A 12,829-nucleotide genomic window follows, 5' to 3' on the forward strand; every position below is an offset into this window, starting at 1 on the left:
GATATTAGATCACATAAAGATGCAGTCAAATTCCTCTCTATTGAAAAAATAAATAACAAATAATAATTCAGGAGCCCTATTTTAACAGTAAAATATAACAACAATAGCATAATTGTCTACCCACACAATGCATGACAATCACTGGATTAGGTTGCACATAAACATATTTAGAACCACAACATCACAAGATGATGAAATAACATATTTCCTTCAATACCATCTCAGTAGTCTATTKCACTTTTTTATAAAAACACTGAATTACTTTATAACATTAGATTTTTAGAAAATGAACAACTAAGGAATAATTTTCCACTTCTCTCATTGACTTCTCAAACTCCAACCTCCGTCCTGGTCTGTTTCGTTCCCCAAAAGTCTTCCGATGTTGCGCCTCTGGGTTTAGAAACTCTGTGTCTATTCTGTATATACTGGCCTATTTCAGCCATAGTTATGGTACTACTTTGAGACTGTTGTGGCTATAGAGAGCAATAGTAATAGTGTACCATTGTATGCACTAACTCGTTGGACAAAGCCTATGGGTAAATTAATGGAGTTTTTGTAGGGGTTTTGGATAAACACAGAAAATATGGTCTGTGGTAAACACAGGTAAACACAGATCTTATACATTTTGTTCTATGAGAATATCTTCATCAGCGGACGTCACTTTTTGTGAATTTTGATGCATCTTTGTAATAAAAAACTATGCACATAAAGTCTTGTTTAACTGTCTCATATTATCTCATAGAACAAATGTATAAGATATCATAAGCCTGTGTTAACCTCTGACCTTATTTTCAGATTTTATAGAGTACCACAGTATGAGTCATAATACCCATAACACGTAGCGGTCAAACAATAACATAACATTAAGACACCACACACACACACACACACACACACTCACATATAGACACACTTTCACACTCATTTATGCCAAAAGATTAAAGAAAGGAATAGATACCATTATAAATGAGACTCAAATAGGATTTATGAAGGGCCGTCACATAAGCTCTAACATTCGTTTAGTCTTGGACCTTATAGATTATTCAGAAGCAATTGACTCAGATGCGGTTGTCCTATTTTTGGACTTCTGTAAAGCCTTTGACACAATTGAACATGTATTTCTCTTTAGGTCTCTGTAACTTTTGGGATTTGGTGAAAATTTTATTATAGTAATTTGCATGTTTTACAAAGATATAAAGAGTTCTGTGTTACTAATCCCTAATACTTCCAAAAGATTCAGTATCAACAGAAGTGTACGACAGGGAGGCACAATTTCGCAATTTTTACTCATTTTGGTTGTGGAACTTCTATCTCTAGATATTCTGAATAATGCAAATTTGTATGGCTTAACCATTTTTAACAAAGAAATCAAAATGTCCCAACTGGCTGATGATACTACTCTTTTCTTAAGAGACAAAGACCAGGTCGCCCATGCCCTTAATGCTATAACTGCATTTTCTGTTGCATCAGGATTAATGCTGAATGTTTCTAAATGTGAAATCTTATGTTTATTTGACTCTGATGATAAAGAAATAGAAAATATTCCTGAAAAGGACTGTGTTAAATATTTAGGAATACATCTGTCAAAAAAACACTTAGTCAGACATTTGAATTTCTCTCCTAAAATTAAGAGAACTAAAAATATATTTAATAATTGGCTATAAAGAGATCTTTCTATACTTGGGAGAGTACTTCTGTCCAAGGCAGAGGMACTGTCTCGTTTTGTGTACCCCTCATTATCGTTATGTGTAAATCCTGCTACTTGTAAAGAGATCAATAAGACCTTTCTTGACTTCATCTGGAAAAATAAGTCTCACAAACTAAAAAAATCTGTCCTTTCTAACAAAAGAGCTGAAGGCGGTCTAGAAGTGTTGGATWTTGTTGACATAAATAACYCTTTCAAGATAAACTGGTTTAATTATTTTTGATCAATAATGATTCAATATGGTATTTCATTCCAAATAATGTGTTTAATAAATTGGGAGGTCTTCAATTMTTACTGAAATGTAATTATATTCCTGAAAGTTTACCTGCTAAATTGGCTAGGTTTCACCAACAAGCTTTAATGGCCTAGAAAATATGTTTCCTGCACAATTTTTCCCCACATAAAGCTCTTTTGTGGAATAATTCAGACATAAATATAAGGAATAAGTCATTGTTCTACCCCAGCTGGCATGAGAGGAATATTGACTTTGTTCTTGATATTTTCGACAACAAGGGTAATATTCTCACATATGAACAATTTATAACATTGAAAGAGTTTCCAATACCTTTCAGAGAGTTTATTTCTGTGATCAAAGCCATTCCCAGTGGTCTAACTGCACTAATGAAAACTCATCTTAGTTTTGGTAATGATCACAAAGTTTATCCAGAACTCAGATTGGAAGGCGTGGGCTTACTTGAGAGATCTTGCTGTAATAAATATGACAAATTCTTCATTCACAAAACCAACTTACACCGAGAGAAAGTTTTTCTGGAACATGCTTATTCCTGACATTGTCTGGAAAAATGCATGGTTATGTCACGCCCTGGCCTTAGTTATCTTTGTTTTCTTTATTATTTTAGTTAGGTCAGGGTGTGACATGGGGGATGTATGTGTTTTGTATTGTCTAGGGGGTTTTGTATGTTTATGGGGCAATGTTTAGTCTAGGTGTATGTATGTCTATGGTTGCCTAGATTGGTTCTCAATTAGAGACAGCTGTCTATCGTTGTCTCTGATTGGGAGCCATATTTAGGCAACCATAGTCATTAGGTAGTTTGTGGGTGATTGTCTATGTCTATGTGTAAGTTGCCTGTGTCTGCACTTGTCATTATATAGCTTCACGTTCGTCGGTTTGTTGTTTTGTTTAGTTTGTAAGTGTTCTTTGTCTTCGTTGATTAAATATGTGTTCATTTCACGCTGCGCCTTGGTCCTCCTCTCTTTCACGTAACGACGATCGTGACAGGTTAAGGCCTTACAAATACTGTATACCAAACAAAGTTAAGGAAGTGCACTTCAAAATTTTACATAAGATATATCCATGTTATCCAAATTTGTGGCTATTGATGATATCTGCGTTTTCTGTGAAAAAGAAGGTGAGAATCTGTGTCAGAATTTTGGGAAAACCTTGCAAAATACTTATTTACCATTATGAACACTGCCTTTGTTTTTGACATGAAAGATATAATATGTTACTCTTGCAATGATAACAAGACCACGGAAATGATTGTTCATTTTTTATTCTTGTTGCCAAATACTTCATACACAAACAAAAATTCCAAATTCTATACTAAAATTAGACATATTTTTGATTGAATTTAACTATCTCATTAAAACATGAACCCTAGTGAATAACAACATCTTCCTGAATCATTATAATATTTTTTTTTCAGAGTGAATACAATTGCAAAAAAAAAAAAAATAATAATAATATTTTATATATGTTTGAGTATTTTCTTGTTAATACCTGTGTTTTGTTTCGTTAGACATGTTTGATGTAGCAATGTAAGTTGATTTTTGTATTATGAATAAKAWWTMTTTTAAATTAAAAACACTTTCAAACTCTTCACATACGCTGCTGCTACTCTTTTTATTATATATCCTGATTGCCTAGTCACTTTTACCCCTATCAACATGTACATATTACCTCAATTACATCAACTACCGCGTACACCTGCACATTGATTGACTCAATACCGATACTCCTTGTACAAAGCCTCGTTATTGATATTGTTTTATTTAGTTACTATTTCCTTTTTTTATTGATTATTAAAACAATTGTATTTTCTTTTTTGCAAATGTTTCTTACTTTTTTAACTCAGCATGGTTGGGAAAGGGCTCGTAAGTAAGCATTTCACGTTAAAGTCTGCACCTGTTTAATTAGATGCATGTGACAAATAAGGTTGTATTTGATTGATTTGATTTTTTATTTGAGATATCGTAGACTTGTTCTTGCTGAACAGACCTGTGGTGGCTGAACCCTATCCATTGGCAACTAATAGCTCTACTGGTGCCCGTTCTACATGGGCCCTCCCGGATCAGCCCGTTAGTATTTTTCAAGAAGCCTTTTCAAACCTCAAATACCTTACAAGTTTTACATTTCCTGCATTGTAGGAAAGTTCTCCTGCAAACGGGTGATCAAATGTAGATCATATATCTGCATGAATCCTGTATGAATTCAACTGCAGTTTAACAGAGGAATGATTGATCCGATAGACACATAGGTCTATTGGTGGTGATTGGGGTGAGTTAGCCTCATGCAATGTAAAGTGCTTTGAGTCTAAGAAGGAAAAAAAGCACTGCATAAAGGCAAATCATCATTTAATCATTACACTTTGGATGGAGCGCCAATGAATTACGGGAAATGCTGAAGTAGCCTATGTGTACTCTGGCTTGTTTACACTAGCCTTGTCTGTCAATTTACAGGACACAACTTGTTGTTTACCTTAAAGGGGAATGCCAAAAAAAAAATCCCTTTTACTCATCTATGTTGTTTTGACATGGCAGGAGGACTTTAAGCCTATGATAATGTGAGATMATTAATAGTGACCCTAAACTGACCTGTCATAGAATAGTAGTGTGTTCGATGAAAGCTAGAGTATTTGTGACATCATCCAGCGAAAGCCCTTGTAATATCTGTTAAGAATGAGTTGCTGTATATACAGTAGCTGGGTCTTTTTTTGTCCTGAAATTCTGTCCTCATCCTACGAAATACTGCTGAAGACTACCCCGGCTGTGAGTCGGAATTATTGTATATATTGAATGTAGACTTTGTGTAAATTCCTCTGTCTGTATTCTGTTTGTACATTTGTCTATTGCTTGCAGCACCAATCACAGTCAAATTCAGGGTATGCCTAAATGTACTTAGCAAATTAAAGTGATTCTGAACGGAGTTCCATTTCTTGGTTGTTACAAAACTGTAGCTCACTATAACCTTCCTTATTCTGGTCAATCTATCCAATTTAGTAACTATGGCTTTCCTATTGTCACAGTTGCAGATGTGTAATACTGTGTCAGAAGTTTGAGAGAGAGATAATCCCTTATCAACCATACATCAGACTGAATTTACAGATGATTAACTTAATGACATGGTTAGGGACAATTCGAAAATTACGGGGGTGGGGTGGGGGGGGGGGGGGCACAGGGAGGTAGTCGTGTGTTTGTATATCGGCACAGCGGTAGTGTGTTTTTATATGGCACAGGGAGGTAGTGTGGTTTTATATGCACAGGAGGTAGGGTTATATGGGCACAGGAGGTATCAATAAACCAATTACACGAAATACCACTATAGATTAAGATAACACTAGTATTATAATTATACATCTAGAAGTTGAGTTAAGTTTTCTTAATATGGGCACACGGCCGTCACAAGGAACGCCTCTGCTATCGTAGAAGTTGGTCCACCAAGGTAGGTGAGGGACCTGTGAGGGGAGTAGGTCGTGTTCTCAATAGCATGGCGACAGGCAAGAGGGCTAGTGGTTTTCTATATGCCACAAGCCGAGAAAGGTAGAGGATGTTCTTAAATTGAATATGAAGCGACAACACAAGAGGGGTAGTGGTGTTATATGGCCGGGCCACAGGAGCCCACCCCGTAGTCGCTGCCTATTTCCCCTATATGGGCACAGGAGCGAGGTAGGTTATGATACGTGCCCCAACCCACCCGCACCCCCCTAGGAGGTAGGTGTTTTTATATGGCACAAGGGGGGTAGTGTTTTTAAGGGCCACAGGGAACGAGGCCTAGTGCTTCACCAATGTAATATGGGCACGGGGAGGTAGTGACTGTGTACATGTTATATGCACAGGAGGTAGTGGTTTTATATTGCACAGGGAGGTCAGGTTTGTGTTGTAGCTATATCTATTCTACTGATAGTCTGATTGCTTTTCTATGTTGAGCCGAATATGGTTCCTCAATCAGAGCAGATTTTTGTCTCGATTGAACTAATATTGCTTTTTGGATTGGATTTTGTATTCCGTCTCTTTTCTCTGCCACCAATACATTCGTTCCAACTTTATTTAGTTGTAATTCACACATCTATAAATCCTGAACACACTACGCTTCTCGTCCACCTCACAGACAAGAGAAGCTGCCTACAGCCCCGACACAAAGTCTCTCGTCCTATTAAGAACTTAATATCATACTTTACTTAAAAACTAAACTGTACTGGACTCAAGTAATACGACAACGTACTGAAATCAGTTAAACGACTTACTCATTTAAGTTAGCACCGTATAACCAATTACAGGAAAAGCGCATACAATGCACGCCAAAAAACAAAGCAGTCAACATACAACACAAACACAGGTAAACAAACAACATCAAATACAGTAGAAAAAATGAATATATTACAATGTGACAAATAGTGAAAAAGGAGAAAAGCCAAAAAAACCATGTCAGTAAACATATTACAAGGAAACACGTGGAAGTAAGGTTCAGTGAAGGAAGGGCAAAAAAAAGAGAAATAGGGCCCAAGACGAAAAAAAAAAGACAGCAAGGGGCAAAAGAAAGCGAACGCAGAAGCGGGCGCTGAAGCGGGGACGAGGGAGAAGAGACGCCAGCGCAGTAGGGCAGCGCCCAGCAACAACGGAAGAACGCCAAAGAAAGTGGTACCAAAGAAGACGCCACTGACAAGGCGCGAGACCACAGCGAAGAAGACGGGACCCAGCGGAACACCACCACAGAACGATGACCACCACGACCAGCCAGGGAGGTGAGGACAAAAGGCACGAGAACGCAGCCGGGAGAAGGACAGGAGACAGCCACCGAACCGTGAGACCTAAAGTGAGTTTTCCTAGAGAGCGGCAATATATAGCGCGTCTCAAAGAACAAACGGGAGAAAGGTGGACGACCGCACCGACACCAATTAAAATCAACAAGCGAGATCAAGCCTGCCAAGGTAGTTATTATATGGGCACAACGCCAGAGGCAGGCATCACTCGCCTCTTAATTAAAGGACACTAGAGAACGAGGTTAGTGGTAGTATTGTAATCACTGGCACAGGCCGAGCGTAGTGTGGTAGTTATCACATGGCACAGGGAGGACTCTAAGTCTGCTACCCGTATTTATATCAGACAACCCAGCCACAGCACGTATAGTGCTCGTGGTTTATCAATGGCACAGTGAAGGTAATGCTAACTTTAGAGCACAGGAGGGTAGCTGTGTTCGGATATGGCACAGCCAGAGGGTAAGCTGGCAGGGTCAACCCTAATATGAAGCACACAGGAAGATCCGTGGTGCTTTACATGCGCAGAAGAGGGTAGGTGATGTTTTTAATATCCGGCACAAGGGGGTTAGTTGTGTTTATATGAAGCACAGAGTAGCTGTTTTATATATGGCACAGGGAGGTAGTGACGTTAATATCATAGGGCGCACAGGGCACACCGCGTAAGTGATCCGTTTTATATCCCGCACCAAGCCGCGCGTTAGTGCCGATCTGTAGAATGTATTGTGATACTAAAGAGGGCCACGTGAGGGAGAGCCTTAGTCTGTGTCGGAAATAACGTGATATTAAACCAGTATATGGACACAGGGAGGAGAAGTAGCGTTGTTTTGAAAGACCTGGCACAGGGGCCAGTAGTGGCGTGTCTCTTTCTCTATTGACATTCGCCATCTAAGCAGTTTACGATATAATGTTACTCCATTAGTAGTTCCTCACATTTCATCTTGTGAGACTCAGACGACACGAAAGTACTCAATAGTTACACAGGACGTCTGAGCGGCATAGCTGTACCACGCCTGCAACCCCCTCATACCTCGCGCGGTCACAACTATGCATCAGAAGCACACGCACACACGAGTCCAGCATTGACTCTGCTCAGCCACGGACCCTTCCTCCGAGTTTTACGGCCGTGTCCACCATCTTAGAGTCCAGTCATCTTCTGAAACCATGTTCTGAAACATAGACTAGCTGATTTGGTGCAAAAAAGATCGAACCCCTAAAAATCAGCCGGCTAGACAATCTGGACCTTCTCTAAAATATCTGCCGAAATTGTTGCAACCCTTCATAAGCCTGGTCAACATCTCTTTCGTTCGTCTGAGATTCCCAAAGATTGGAAGGCCGCGGCATCCCCCTCTTCAAAGGGGGAGACACTCTTGACCCAAACTGCTACAGACCTATATCTATCCTACCCTGCCTTTCTAAGTCTTCGAAAGCCAAGTCAACAAACAGATTACACCATTTCGAATCCCACCATACCTTCTCCGCAATGCAATCTGGTTTCAGAGCTGGTATGGGTGCACCTCAGCCACGCTCAAGTCCTAAACGATATCCTAACCGCCATCGATAAGAAACAATACTGCAGCCGTGTTCATTGACCTGGCCAAGGCTTTCGACTCTGTCAATCACCACATCCCATCGGCAGACTCGAAGCCTTGGTTTCTCAAATGATTGCCTCCCTGGTTCACCAACTACTTCTCTGATACAGTTCATGTGTCAAATCGGAGGGCCTGTTGTCCGGCCTCTGGCGCCTATGGGGGTGCCACAGGGTTCAATTCTTGGACCGACTCTCTTCTCTGTATACATCATTATGTCGCTCTTGCTGCTGGTGAGTCTCTGATCCACCCTACGCAGACGACACCATTCTGTATACTTCTGCCCTTCTTTGGACACTGTGTTAACAACCCTCCAGACGAGCTTCAATGCCATACAACTCTCCCGCGGCCTCCAATTGCTCAAATACAAGTAAAACTAAATGCATGCTCTTCAACCGATCGCTGCCTGCACCTGCCCGCCCGTCCAACATCACTACTGGACGGTTCTGACTTAGAATATGTGGACAACTACAAATACCTAGGTGTCTGGTTAGACGTAAACCTCCTCCAGACCACATCAAACATCTCCAATCCAAAGTTTAATCTAGAATTGGCTTCCTATTCGCAACAAAGCATCCTTCACTCATGCTGCCAAACATACCCCTGTAAAACTGACCATCCTACCGATCCTCGACTTCGGCAATGTCATTACAAAATAGCCTCCAATACCCTACTCAGCAAATTGGATGCACTACACGGTGCCATCCATTTTGTCACCAAAGCCCCATATACTACCCACCACTGCGACCTGTACGCTCTCGTTGGCTGGGTCCTCGCTTCATACTCGTCGCCAAACCACTGGCTCCAGGTCATCTACAAGACCCTGCTAGGTAAAGTCCCCCCTATCTCAGCTCGCTGGTCACCATAGCAGCACCCACCTATAGCACACGCTCCAGCAGGTATCTCTCTGGTCACCCCCAAAACCAATTCTTCCTTTGGCCGCCTCTCCTTCCAGTTCTCTGCTGCCAATGACTGGAACGAATTGCAAAAAATCACTGAAGCTGGAGACTCATATCTCCCTCACTAGCTTAAGCACCAGCTGTCAGAGCAGCTCACAGATTACTGCACCTGTACATAGCCCATCTATAATTTGTGCCCCAAACAACTACCTCTCCCCCGACTGTATTTATTTATTTATTTAGCTCCTTTGGACCCCATATTTCTATCTTTATTTTGCACATTCTTCCACTGCAAATCTACCATTCCAGTGTTTACTTGCTATATTGTATTTACTTCGCCACCATGGCCTTTTTTTTGGCTTTTACCTCCCTTATCTCACCTCATTTCTCACATTGTATATACTTATTTTTTTTCTACTGTATTATTGACTGTATGTTTTTTACTCCATGTGTAAACTCTGTGTTGTTATGTGTCGAACTGCTTTGCTTTATCTTGGCCAGGTCGCAATTGTTAAATGAGAACTTTTCCAACTTGCCTACCTGGTTAAATAAAGGTGAAATAAATAAAATAAATGAGTAAAGTAAAGATACCTTAAAATATAAAATTACTCAAGTAAAAGCTTAAGTCACCCAGTAAATACTACTTGAGTAAAAGTCTAAAAGTATTTAGTTTTATCAAAGTATCAAAGTATAAATCATTTCAAGTTCCTTAAATTAGGCAAACCAGACGAGACAATCTTAAAACATTTTTTATTGACGGATAGCCAGGGGCACACTGTAACGGCAGCCTTCCTCCTCTTCGTCTGTCAGGATCGACCAAGACGCAGCGTAGCTCGTGTTCAACATGACTTTAATAAACAAGATGAAACTGTGAACACTTACAACTAACAAAATAACAAACGTGGCAAACCGAAACAGCCCTATCTGGTGCAGAGAAAACACAGAGACAGGAAACAACCACCCACAAAAATCCCAAACAAAACAAGCCACCTATATATGATTCCCAATCGGAACAACACAAAACATCTGCCTCTGATGAGAACCATATTAGGCCAAACATAGAAACAGACAAACTAGACACACAACATAGAATGCCCACCCAGCTCACGTCCTGACCAACACTAAAACAAGCACAACACACAAGAACTATGGTCAGAACGTGACAGTAACCCCCTCCTGAGTGCGGACCTCGAACGCACCCCCTTAAAACTCTAGGGAGGGTCTGGGTGGGCATCTGTCCGCGGTGGCGCTCCGCGCTGGACGAGGACAACCACTCCACCACTGTCTTAGTCCCCCTCCTTAGCATCCTTTGAGTGGCGACCCTCGCCGCCGACCTTGGCCTAGGAACCTTCACTAAGTCCCCACAATACTGAGGAAACTACTCCGGACTGAGGACAGCTCATGATAGAGAGGTAGCTTATAAACTGGAGGTAGCTCAGGACTGAGAGTAGCTCTGGACGAATCGCCCGGACTGAATGCGCTCCGGACTGAGTGCGCTCATGAACTGGAGGGCGGCTCATGACTGAGAGGCGGCTCAGACTGGGGCGGCTCATGACTGGAGGGCGCTCATGACTGGAGGCGGCTCATGATGGAGGCGGCTCAGACTGGAGGCGCCTGACGGAGGGCGGCTCATGACTGGAGGCGGCTCATCACTGGAGGGCGGCTCATCACTGGAGGCGCTCATCACTGGAGGGCGGCTCATCACGGGAGGCGGTCATCACGGGGCGCTCATCACGCGGGCTGACTCGGGCGCTCGGGGCTCCGACTGGCGGCGGCTCTGCGGCTCCTGACTGGCGCGGCCTCTGGCGGCTCCTGACGGCTGGCGGCTCTGGCGGCTCCTGACTGGCTGCGGCTCTGGCGCTCCTGACTGCTGCGGCTCTGCGGCTCGACGGCTGGCGCTCTGGCGGCTCCTGACTGGCTGCGCTCTGGCGGCTCCTGACTGGCGGCGGCTGGCGGCCCTGACGGCTCGGCTCTGCGGCTCCTGACTGGCTGGCGCTCTGGCGGCTCCTGACTGGCGGGCGGCTCTGGCGGCTCCTGACTGGCTGGCGGCTCTGGCGGCTCCTGACTGGCTAGCGGCTCTGCGGCTCCTGACTGGCTAGCGGCTCTGGGGCTCCTGACTGCTGCGCTCTGGCGGCTCCTACTGCTGGCGGCTCTGGCGCTCCTGACTGACGGACGGCTCTAGCGGTTCCTGACTGACGGACGGCTCTAGCGGCTCGGGACAGACGGGCGGCTCTAGCGGCTCGGGACAGACGGGCGGCTCTAGTGGCTCGGACAGACGGACGGCTCTGACGGCGCTGGGCAGACGACGGCCCTGACGGCGCTGGGCAGACAGACGGCTCAGATGGCGCTGGGCATACGGATGGCTCAGATGGCGCTGGGGACGGATGCTCAGATGGCGCTGGGCAGGCAGGCACTCAGATGGCGCTGGGCAGGCAGGTAGCTCAGACGGCGCTGGGCAGGCAGGCAGCTCAGACGGCGCGGCAGGCAGCAGCTCAGACCTGCTGAGGCGCACAGTAGGCCTGGTGCGTGTTGCCGGAACTGGTGTACCGGTTTGTAGACACGCACCTCAAGGCTAGTGCGGGGAGCAGGAACAGTGCGTACAGGGCTCTGGAGACGCACAGGAGGCTTGGTGCGTGGTGCCGGAACTGGAGGTACCGGCTGGAGACACGCACCACAGGGAGAGTGCGAGGAGGAGGAACAGATTCTGGAGACGCACAGGAAGCCTGGTGCGTGGTGTAGGCACTGGTGTTACTGGGCGGGAGCGAGGAGGTGGCGCCGGATATACCGGACCGTGAAAGCGTACAGGAGCTCTTAAGCACCGAGCCTGCCTAACCTTACCTGGTTGAATGATCCCCGTAGCCCGACCAGTGCGGGTCGGGCTACGCATAACTGCATATCGATTACTTTGAGCGCTTATCAACATGTATTTTGTGTTGGCGAGATTGACATACTCTACTTGATTGTGGCGTTGAAAGGTAAACCATGATATAAGCGCTCAAAGTAATCGATATGTAGTTATGCGTTGCTTATTGGTTGTGTGTGGTTCATTGGCACAAAAACATGGTGGAAATTTCGTCGCATACATTTATATAATAAATCTAGTGTCAAAATTGTGAAAATCTGATTTCCCCCTAGCTGATCATTGTCTGCAGCCAGTGCCACAAAACCATGTGGTAGTGGAAATGTCGATATCCACGTTTAACCACATGTTTGCTACAGTTATTGTTATTTATGTGGGTAATCATTATTTTTGGAGTTAAGTTTATAAGGGGAGAGGTATTTTTACGCTGGGGGTGTTTAAAAAAAAAGTTGTTATTACTGGAATTACCCACAAGACAGTTGGAGAGCTGAGGCTAGGTTTACTTACTGGAATTACCCACAGACAGTTGGAGAGCTGAGGCTAGGTTTACTTACTGGAATACACACTAAGACCTTTGACCTTTTTGGTCTAAGCTGTTGCAAAATAAGCTGTACTAGCTACGAGTGGTTTATCAAAGTATAAATCATTTTCATATAATAAAGCTGATAGATAATTCTCAGTCACAGGCTGGGATTTAAAAACCGTATATATATATATATATATAAAAAAGTAGAAATATGGCAAGTATTTGGACATTTTGTGAGTGTGTGTTTGTTTCTCAT

Source organism: Salvelinus sp. IW2-2015, linkage group LG5, assembly GCF_002910315.2.
Source record: "Salvelinus sp. IW2-2015 linkage group LG5, ASM291031v2, whole genome shotgun sequence".
NCBI classification, from domain to species: Eukaryota; Metazoa; Chordata; class Actinopteri; order Salmoniformes; family Salmonidae; genus Salvelinus; species Salvelinus sp. IW2-2015.